This window comes from Gorilla gorilla, chromosome 6 (genome assembly GCF_029281585.2).
Source record: "Gorilla gorilla gorilla isolate KB3781 chromosome 6, NHGRI_mGorGor1-v2.1_pri, whole genome shotgun sequence".
Classification (NCBI taxonomy): Eukaryota; Metazoa; Chordata; class Mammalia; order Primates; family Hominidae; genus Gorilla; species Gorilla gorilla.
The window spans coordinates 54459874-54470808 of NC_073230.2; the positions used below are offsets into that span (position 1 = coordinate 54459874).

General features: G+C 40.3%; 1 pseudogene; it reads left to right on the forward strand.

Moving 5' to 3' along the window:
- The first annotated feature begins 3365 nt into the window (after nucleotides 1-3365).
- Nucleotides 3366-10697, forward strand: LOC115935350 (uncharacterized; annotated as a pseudogene).
- The last annotated feature ends 238 nt before the right edge of the window (nucleotides 10698-10935 follow it).

Sequence of the window (10935 nt, forward strand, 5' to 3'; positions counted from 1 at the left end):
GCTTACTTTTTCCCTTCCCTCAGGAGTGTCCTTTTTGTCTCACTAGTCCACTGGGCACGTGGTACTGGTTTTATGCTGGAGTGTTTGCCTTCACTTCCTTCCCTGCACAGGGTTCAGTCCTGTCTTTTGTCAGGGATCACCAGGACCAAAACTCAGGGTCACCAGCGATCAGAAACACTTCTGTGGCAACAGTCAGCATCCATGCACTTGATTCTCTGTTGCATTCTATTTTCTAGTCATTTTGGGTATCTGAGAATTTCCCTTGCCCTGAAGGCTCACCTGTGCACTTGTTTTTGTATTTTAGCTTCTGATTTTAGATTTTCCATTCTGTGAAGTTTTAGGGGCAACACGGAGTTTGCAACGTTGTCAGAGAGAGAAACTTTAATTCCCTCTTCTGATATCCAACATAACAGTCATCATGTCTATTGAGATTGAAAGCATTTTTAAATTACATGATTACAGTCTTTCTTTTCAGTACATTTTCAACCTGAAATTAAACACATACACACACACACACACACACACACACACCCCACAGGCCCATGGACCAACAGAAAGGACACCACAGGGGAGTTTGCTAGAAACGCAAGTTCTGTTGAGTCAGAGCTCCAGGGGTAAAGCCCAGGTCTGTGCTCTCTCACACCCTCAGAAAAATGCAGGCACAACCAAAGTTTGGGAAGCCCTGCTTGACTACTAGAGAAAATTCACAATGGACTCTCTTTGTACTTAGTACTTACATCACAAGGTGCTCTAGAAAGCATTTTCTCAAACTCATATGCGTTGTGTGCCTTCTTTGTCTCAAGCACATAAACTCTCAGTGGTAATTGCTAAACTTTTCACAGCATAATTTTTAATTATATTTAATTTAAATATGAATTATAAATTATCCCGTGTCTCTTAGGTCTTATAGTTTTTTTTTAAAGTTCCACTATATTTTCTTTGAAACTTCCATAGAAAAATAGACAAGAAGAGAAACCCTTCTCAAAACAAACCAAAGTAATTGTTGATATTAGTGAAGTGCTTCCTATTGTTCCAGCTATTTTGCTTGATTGTTGATATGTATTTAAATAATTTATGCTGGTGCCTGAAATCCTGTAATGTCATTGTGTTTTCTCTAAGTCTGCAAAAGTTGACTGCAAACATTGTATTTTAGAGTGGATAAAGTTATAAAACATAAAACTGCTCATGTTGAAAGGTGGTTTTAATTATAGATTTTTTTTTACTATTACCATTTTAATGTGGTAAAAGTCATTAAATCATTTAGGATATTTGAATTGAGACAGAACCCCCCAAAACACACACACACATACACACACGCACACACACTTTCCAACTACAAGCCAAATCAGGAGAGAAATAAAACACAATTATACTCTTCCTAGTCATTCTTTGCTCATATGCTAGATACAGAAAATAGAAGCACTCAAATTGAGGGAGTCTATGTTTTCAACGTTTTTGGAATTATAAATGTATTGTATTTCTGTAGGATACTTATTAACGAGGCTTAGAAAATTGTCTTTAAAATGTGACTGCCAGAACCACTCTTCTACCCGTTGGCCGAACTGTCTGTAAGTCACCACAGCGGGAACATCTGCTCTGCAAGCAGACAGCCCCTTTCCGCTCATGCCTAGGCCCACCCCAAGGGAGCAGAAAATCATCTCGCCCAGCAACCCACTGATTCAGGTAACCACATTCACTCTAGCCATAATAGTTGTTCATAATCCTTATCCTATATTATGGAAAACTCTTGAATTTCAACCCAAGGAGAGAAAGCATGGGGTAGTAGAAAAAGCACTGGCCCTGGGAAGAGATGATTGGGTTTGTAATGAGAGCAGGTGTCACACTAGGCAACTGTATGATTCAGAGAGTTTCACATTTTGTCTTGGGGTTTGTTTTCTTCCTTTGTAAAATAAAGGGTTTAAACTATGTTACTAATGTGGAACCTTCTGGCTCTATGATCTTATGATGCAAAACTGAACAGATTAAAAACAAAACAAAACTAAACTAAAAACGTTCATATATAGCCCATGGACATGGGTATAAGAGATGAAGCCTTCTCTTCTTTCATGTATTTGGAGGAACATGAGAACAACACCTGGACCCAAATGAGAGGGGACTCCAAACTGCATCAAGTAACATGACAGTCAAGACAATTTCCTCCCATACTGGCAAAATATCATTTACTCATAATACCCAACAGGTGCATGATGAGAAATCTTTGGGCAGCTGGGTCAACATAATCCAAACAGGGATTTTTTACACTGAGTGATAGCTCCCAGCACTTTGCCATCAGCCAGCGCTGGGCTTTGCATTTTCTCTTTCATGAGCAACAAATGTTAATGATGTGTTGATGGCTCCAATGCTTTGTTGTTTCTGGGAGATCTGGTTTACGGCCACCATCTTTCTCAGGGATTCTAAAGGTGTTTTTAATACACAATACGTTCCCCAAATGTGGACGAAAAAAGGAGGGAGTGATGAGGGAAATGGTGACTCAGTCTGGTCACAGAATGTCAGAACCGCTACAGACCGTGGGAATCTTTCTTCTGAGGCATTGCTTTGTGCTTAAGAAAATGAAATGTCCAGAGAAGTGATGAGCCCAAAGTCTTTCATGGTACACAAAGTAGAACACAAAACAGAAACTCAAAAATATAAGACAATGTTCTTTCCTCAGTCCATGGAACTGCATTTCTCCATGGACTGAACTGGAGGCCCCCCACACCAAAGTAATACTTTCAATACGTTATGAAAAGTACTGTGCCAAAAGAGTAGAAAGGACAAAGTGATGATTCTGTTTTGTGCATGGTAGTCAGTGAAGTGATTTGCTAGGCAGAGAAGAAAAAAGAAGAGATGAGGAGACAGGAGAGAAAAGAAGTAATAAGAAAAGAGAGGAGATCTAATCCCAGTGAATGGGAAACTGCAAACTCGTGGAGTCATGCAAGAAAGAGTGTGTTTATGAAAGAGCTGGTTGTTTATTTAGTGAGATTGAAAAGTAAACTGTACAGAACGTAATGGATCAGTTTGCAAAACCATCTGAGATTAAGTTATGAGCAGCCTTAAATAGAAAGGAAAGGAGCTTAAACTTGCTCATATTGATGACAGGAATTTATGGCAGTGCTTTAAGCAAGAGCATGCATTCTTAGAAACACCCCTCTCCAACAACAGCAGAGAAGTGAGCTGGAAAGAGTAGAGGTGAGGAGGCAGATTAGGAGGTTGCTGCAGAGACTGCACACAATAGAGATAGGTGCAGAAAGTGTGTGACCTCAGGGCTGGTATATGCAGCCCATGTTCACTGGTGTGGAGCTGCCTCAAGCCTCTATGTTTGCCTCTTTCCCGTCTCTCAGCAGCAGACTCATACTAATGTAAAGATGAATGTTCGCTTGGCTTGTGCAGAAAATGATTCTGTATTCAGATATCCAAGAAATTTGAAGCAGCAGAGAAAATATGCTTTCACAGCATCACTGATCTATGGGTTGCAATTCAACTGTAAGCGAAGTATGCAGCTGTTTCAAAAGTGAGAAACATCTTAAATTGTCTCCATCCTTTGGACAAAACAATGGGAAAAGAGTCTTGGAATTAAAGAAAACTGAGTTAGAATAAAAGCTGGGCCAGTTACTGGCTATAACATTTTGGGCAAGTTTCTCTATGTGTAAGATGAGACTATAAAACCATCCCCATCTGAAGTGGCAAGGATGAAATTTGAAAAACCATACTCTATGTACAGGGCTTACCCCAGATCTAGGTACTTAGCAGGCTCCCATAAACATCTGTGTCCTTCCTCTTCCACTCTTCAATGCCCTCCAGACTGTGGGGGGCTGAGACGCTCTCAGTGTCTCTGTACATTCCCTTAGTTGTGTTCCTACTAGCCCTCTTAATTCAAGAGCCATCTCTGCATTTTCAAGTCTGCATCTTAACTCACCTCTTCTGAGAAGTCAGCCCAGACTACACCATCTAACTTGAGGTATTCTCCTGTTGTCTCCATGGCAACAACCTGTTTTCTTCCCTTGATATCACTTATGATAATGCACCCTTTGACAGTGATCTGTTTCATTTCTCAGTTGTGTGCATCTACCAGGAAGACAGTGGTCATTCTGGGTTCCCCAGAGAAGCAAAACCAGTAGGAGATACATACATGTATATACACACACATATACGTAAATATATATGACAAAAGAGAAAGAAGAGCTGGGTGCGGTGGCTCACGCCTATAATCCCAGCACTTTGGGAGGTCGAGGCAGGCAGGTCACGAGGTCAGAAGATCGAGACCATCCTGGCTAACATGGTGAAACCCTATCTCTACTGAAACTAAAAAAAAATTAGCCGGGCGTGGTGGTGCACGCCTGTAGTCCCAGCTACTTAGGAGGCTAAGGTAGGAGAATCGCTTGAACCTGAGAGGCGGAGGTTGCAGTGAGCTGAGATCGCACCACTGCACTCAAGCCTGGCGACAGGGCAAGACTCCGTCTCAAGAAGAAAAAAAAAAGAGAGAGAGAGAAAAAGGAACTGGCTCATATGATTGTGGGGGCTGACAAGTCTGAAATCTCCAGGGCAGGCCAGGAAGCTGGAGACCCAGACCCAAGGAGGGTTTCTATGTTATAGTCTTGACAGACTTTTTTCGGATAGGGGGACTTCACTTTTCGCTTTTAAGGCCTTTAACTGATTGCATGATACTCACCCCTAGAATCAGGGATAATGTCCTTCACTTAAAGTCCACTGAGTGTAAATGTTAACCACATCTACAAAATGCTGTCATAGCAATATCTAGACTAGTGTATTAGCAAACAAGTGGGCACCACGGCCTGGTCAAGTTGACACGATATTAACACTCCCCCGTGGATCATATTCCTCTGCACCATGCTGGGCACAGAATAGATCCTCAGTAAGTAAGTGTTAGATAAACAAGCTGAACTTCAGATTATAATGATGCAATGCACATTTGCCATTCTTTTTCGGATGCCAGTATATTAACCACTTGCTTGTTTGAGAATCCTCTCCTTAGGGAGCAGAGCTCAGTTCCCACTGAAAAGCTGGCATTGGAAAAATCAACCCCAGGCTCTGAAGGGATTCTGGGGCTGGATTGCAGAATGGGCAGCCTGTGCCATGACCACCAGCAGCAAAGAATGTGGTGCTGATGACAACACACCACACGGTGGCTGTGTCCTGGTGCCCCCAGCTCTGGTGTTGTGCCCTCAGGAGGCAGGTTTGTGGCGGGCTTTGGGGGCTTTGGCAGAGGACATGACTGAAAGCTGCTCATCTGACCCAGTATGACCTCCGGAGCCTCATGTTCCCCTTCAGGCAGCCTGTTTCCATTTCTCCAGCCTATATTTGGGTTCTGTCTCTCAGGCTTGCATGACAACACAGGTGGCCTTCGTTTCCTGATATTTTCCAGAGAGTGCATATTACTGTATAATTTCCATTCTGCACAGCACAGAACAGCCAGTCACTTTGGAATCTGAAGATCTGGATTTGAGCTTGGGTCACTGTTCACATTCTGTTCATGTTTGGAGAATTGTGCATCCTCCCAGGCCTGAGTAGAAATGGTTGGCCCTGGAGGCCTGTGTGGCCTCCTGTTCATCTTCCCAGCCAGGGCCTCAGTGTGTGGCTCATGTTACTCAGACGTGCTTGGAGGCTGGAATCCAGCCACAAGTGCACAGTGGAGATCCATCTGCAGCTCTGAGGTTAAAAGCAGGGACTTTGGCATTTGGCCATCCAGGGGTATGAGGGTGGACTCCAGTCCTTTACCTCCACCCTGGAAACAGTGAGAACAGAGACATGCTAAGCCCCTATGAGCCTCCTGGGAGGGAACATACCTCCCTTCAACTGGTCCTCAGAGACCCGCCAGCCCTGGCACTTCAGCACCACTCCCCTAGTCCCCCTCCTGGAGTTTCTGAGTGTCTGTGAGACTTCTGCTTCCTACCTTTGCTTTGCTGTAATCAAAAGAACCATCTGCTGCCCCAACTGCTGACAGAAATAAATTAATTTAATTAAATGTAAAAAATGCTACTTAGGCTAGAGTACAAGACCTAATCACTTTGAGTGGAGACTAACCTCTGACCTCTCACATCTCCTTCACCCTCACATTAAAAATGTGTTATTTCCTTTGAGTCAAGTCTTTAAAAAAAAAAAAATGTATGGCCATGGAAATGCTGGAAGTCTCTAATGTCCTGAAAACTATAAACATAAATTCTCACATATCACATGCAAGCAATAAGCTAACACACTTTTAAATTTAAAAAATTTGGAAAAAAATTTAAAACAAAATAGAGTAAAATACAAATTAAAGAGCATTAGGTAGTTTACCATAAAGGTAAAGGCTTTTATCATTAGTATGCACTCTAGAATTATCAATATTGTTTAACTTAACAATTGAATTTAAGAAGGCATCAAAGTGAATCTATCAAAAGAGATTTTTTAAAAAGGATAGATAATACTGTCATTATTTGTAGATTATAAGATTACATGATTGTACACCTAAAATACTTAAATAATACTACTGGATTTGTTCTAAAAGAGTAGAATATAGTGATCAGACTTTAAAAAAAAAGAACAGAAAACAAAAGCTTTGGTATATACCAGCAATAATTATGAAGACATTAAATGAAAATAAACAGCATTTCTAATAAGGACACAATACTGGCTCAGTGGGATTGTTTGGGACATGGGTTATCAAAAAATCACTAAGATCATTTAAGTATTTATGGTGAGAATATAGTATACAGTTAAAAAAATGTATTATAATAGTACTCTACCAGATACTAAATCACTCTTTTAATATATAACTATGACAATTCTAGATAAGAATAGACAGAGATATTTATACTATCGAAGTCAAGCAATGGGTCCTGATATAAATGAACTTCACGTAGGATGAAAAAAATTCACCAGTTGGCGAGAAAAGAAAGTATTTAGTAATGGTTTGGAGAGATTTGGTTAACTAATAGTAAATAAATTTAAAATTTCTGACAATAAGCTAACAAAAAAGGTGAAAATAATAAATAAAATTGAAGTTCTAGAAGAAAATAGAGATGCATATAGGTCTACTCTTTGATTAGAGAAAATTTTTCAAATTTCAAATTAGTGGAAGCCGAGTGCAGTGGCTCACACCTGTAATCCCAGCACTTTGGGAGGGCAAGGCAGGCGGATCACCTGAGGTCAGGAGTTCAAGATCAGCCTGGACAACATTATGAAACCCCATCTCCATTAAAAATACAAAAATTAGCTGGGTGTGGTGGCAGATGCCTGTAATCCCAGCTACTCGGGAGGCTGAGGCCAGAGAATCACTTGAACCCTGGAGGCAGAGTTTGCAATGAGCCAAGATCGCATTATTACACTCTTGCCTGGGCAACAAGAGTGAAACTTCGTCCCAAAAAGAAAAAAAAAAAAACAGTGGAGAAATATCAAAATACTCAAAAGTCTATGCATATGGCATACAGTGATAAAAAGTCCAACAAATATTATAGATTAAGCACATTAATATTCTTAATACATGAAGAGATCAAAATAGATAAGATCACAAATACTGCCTCCCGATATGGTTTGACTGTGTCCCCACCCAAATCTCATCTTGAATTGTAGCTTCCATAATTCCCACATGTTGTGGGAGGGACCTGGTGGGAAATAATTGAATCATGGGGATGGTTTCCCCCGTACTGTTCTCATGGTAGTGAATAAGTCACACAAGGTCTGATGGTTTTATAAGGGGAAACCTCTTTCACTTGCCATTCATTCTCTCTTTTCCTGCTGCCATGTAACACGTGCCTTTCCCCTTCCACCATGATTGTGAGGCTGCCCCAGCCACGTGGAACTGTGAGTCCATTAAGCCTCTTTTTCTTTATAAATTATCCCCTCTTGAGTATGTCTTTATCAGCAGCATGAAAACAGACTAATACACCTCCTCAGAGTAAAGTCACAGAAGAATAAATACAAATGGCTACTTGACATGTAAAGAAGTTGAAACTCACTAGAACGAAAAATGAAGTTCACTGGAAATTAAACACTAATTTTGCTGGAAATTACACATTAAAAATTGAATTAAGTAGAAATTTAAAAATGTAAAATAAGAATGCAATTGTTTTCTTAGTACACTAGGAAAGAGTAGTTAATCTCATGTCAATCATGAACAGGGTGTTATAATCTCTGAGGAACAGACTGGCAGCACGAGTCAAGCTTCTTAAAAGTTATGTTCTTTAGAATCAGTGTGTCTGCTTCTAGGTGTCTCATCTAATTACATAGGAAATATTCACAAGCATAGAGAAATATATCAAATAATTATTTTTAATAATTAAACATTTTTAAATTTCCTAGATCCAACAATAGATATTCCACTTTTGGGGAGGAAGAGGACATAAGCCTTTTTTTGAAAAGTAACAAACTGACTCATTTACATATTATTTTACCAGACATTGGGCAAGGTGACTCTGTTTTGAAGATCTCTGGATTGGCTGTGACCAAAACCGCATCTTTGACCTTGCTACATTCAATAGAATAGAATTAATAATGGCCACCATTTGTTGAGACCTGAATCTACACAGCAGGCACTTTGCAGACATCCTGTAATACGATCTTAAAGGGATGATTCTTTCTCCCTTGTCCTTCTGTAACCTGCAAACATCACCTAGACTCTCTTCCCTTTTTTTAGCACTTTCATTCCTTCCCTTTCTGTGCTTTCTTTCTCTTGGACTCTTTCTTCCACTTCCTTAATGGAAATGTCTGTAAACCACTCACATAAAATGAGTTGAAACTCCCAATCACAGCGTGTGGTGCTGAGGGGAAGAGAGAGGGAAGAAGAATGAGTCAGCAAAACAGAAGTTTGACAACATAAAAAGTGATGTGCACCAAAAACCAGGTGCTCCTATGTTCAGAGGGGGACCAATTCTCTGATTTGGAGCAGAATCAAGAAGGAATTGTAGTGGAGCCTCTAGGATCATAGGCAGGATTGGGAAAAGCGATACTTTTGACAGAACAAAATGAGCAGACGGTTGGTTGGAAACACATACAAAGCTCAGGTGTCTATTCTTTGTCATAAGCACCTACAAAAGTCATGCATGACCTCGTTTAGTTGTGATTTTAAAAAAATCCCCTCCCTTAACTGATTCAGAGTTATGAATTAATAATAATGTGATGCCTTCACTCTCCACAAAAACAAAAATAAGAAAAATCCCTGCCTCGACTCATGCCCATTTGTCTTCATGGACAGCTACCAAAGTTGCAAATGGAGATTCAAAACAGGAGGGAAGACTGAGCCAAGAATGAGCTGTCCTTGAGGGTGTTCCAATTCAAATGTATTTATCCTTGATAATTGCAGTAATTTTCACATCATCACTTTACTTGACGTGTCTATTGTTTTGTTCTTTCTAAAACCCAGATAGCACCTTTGAAGATAACCTTCCTCCACTGCTCATTGCCTCTCCAACCACTGAGCTCAGGAGTAAACTATGCATGCATTAGGTATTAAACATGGTCAAACAGGCTGTGTAACTCATTGACCTAAGAAAAATCACAGACGCATCAGCTCCTCCCGGGCAGTTTGTGATGAAATATTTTATCAGCCTCTCAAAGCATCAAAAAGCAAGACCAAAGAGATACTTTCCAAAACAGGAATAATCCTCACAGAAATAATTAATGCAAGAGCCAAGGGGCTGAAAGAGAGAAGCTGGGAAGCTTCTATTTCTTACCAAACACCGTTTTTTTGTTGTTGTTGTTGTTTTGTTTTTTGTTTTTGTTTTTTAAATTGTAAATTGATTGGATATTTGCAGTCTAGTAGGCTTACCACTCATTTACGTGAAATGATGAAGCAGCAAGGATGACCTTAGCCTTCTGGGTCCAGTTCAAATGGATGGATTCATTCAGCCTATCTTCAATGTCCACAGAGATTACTGGCCTTCTGCTGTGATGGGGGAGCTTTAATTAAATAATTAGGGCAGGAGCTGAGCAGCCCAGCATCAAGAAGGCTCTCAGCACACATTGGTCCACAGGCACCAGGCATGTGTCCTCCCCACCACCAAGACAACCAAGAGGAAAATCAGTTCAGCCAAAGGGACAGTAAAGGAAGAGCCCAAGAGGTGATCGGTATGGTTGTCAGCTAAACCTGCTCCTGAAAAAGTGGAAACAAAGCCAAGAAGTGGTGGGGGTGGGGGGTGGGGTGTGTGTGGGGTGAATAGCAGGAAAGGATAAATCTTCAGACAAAAAAAGTGCAAACAAAAGGGAAACGGGAGCAATGGGAAAACAGGCTGAAGTGGCTGACCAAGAAATTAAAGAAGATTTACCTTCAGAAAATGAAGAAACTAAAACAGAGAAGAGTCCAGCCTTTGATAAAGCCAGAGAGAAAGAAGCCGAGTCTGATTAATATCATGTACCATGTCTTATCAGAGGTCCCTGTCTCCCTTTTTGTGCTATCCAGATGAGTATTTTTATCAACTGTTTTGTAAATGCAAGTTTTTCAGTAGCTCTAGAAACATTTTTCAAAAGGAGATAATTCCACCTCATTCCACTTTTTAAGTGTAAATGCTTTTTAAAAACAGGTTAAATCATTCACTGGTTGTTTGTTTTTTGGTACAATCAAAAAAATATTGTGACATAGGGAATTGTGGGGGACTTTGGCAGTCTCGGGTTTCAGCTTAACGTTCCATAGATGGGGGGTTAGTTTTTATTCTATAGTACAAAGCATACTAACTGGCAAGATGGAGTCACAGTCCTGCATTTAATGTCTTGAACATTTAAAATTACTTCTAATCCCATGTTGTTTTTTGGTAGAATTGTTTATTAAAGAAAACCATTCCCTGATCATGAACATTCCTATCAAAATTGTGTGCACTCTGTGACATCTTCGATCATGACAGTCCTGCTTTCCTAATAACTTTGTGAATGTGCTGTAAAAGTTGAAATTTGGAGTAGACTGTGTATATGCTATTCAACTGTGAATTGGTGGACATGGGAAACAGT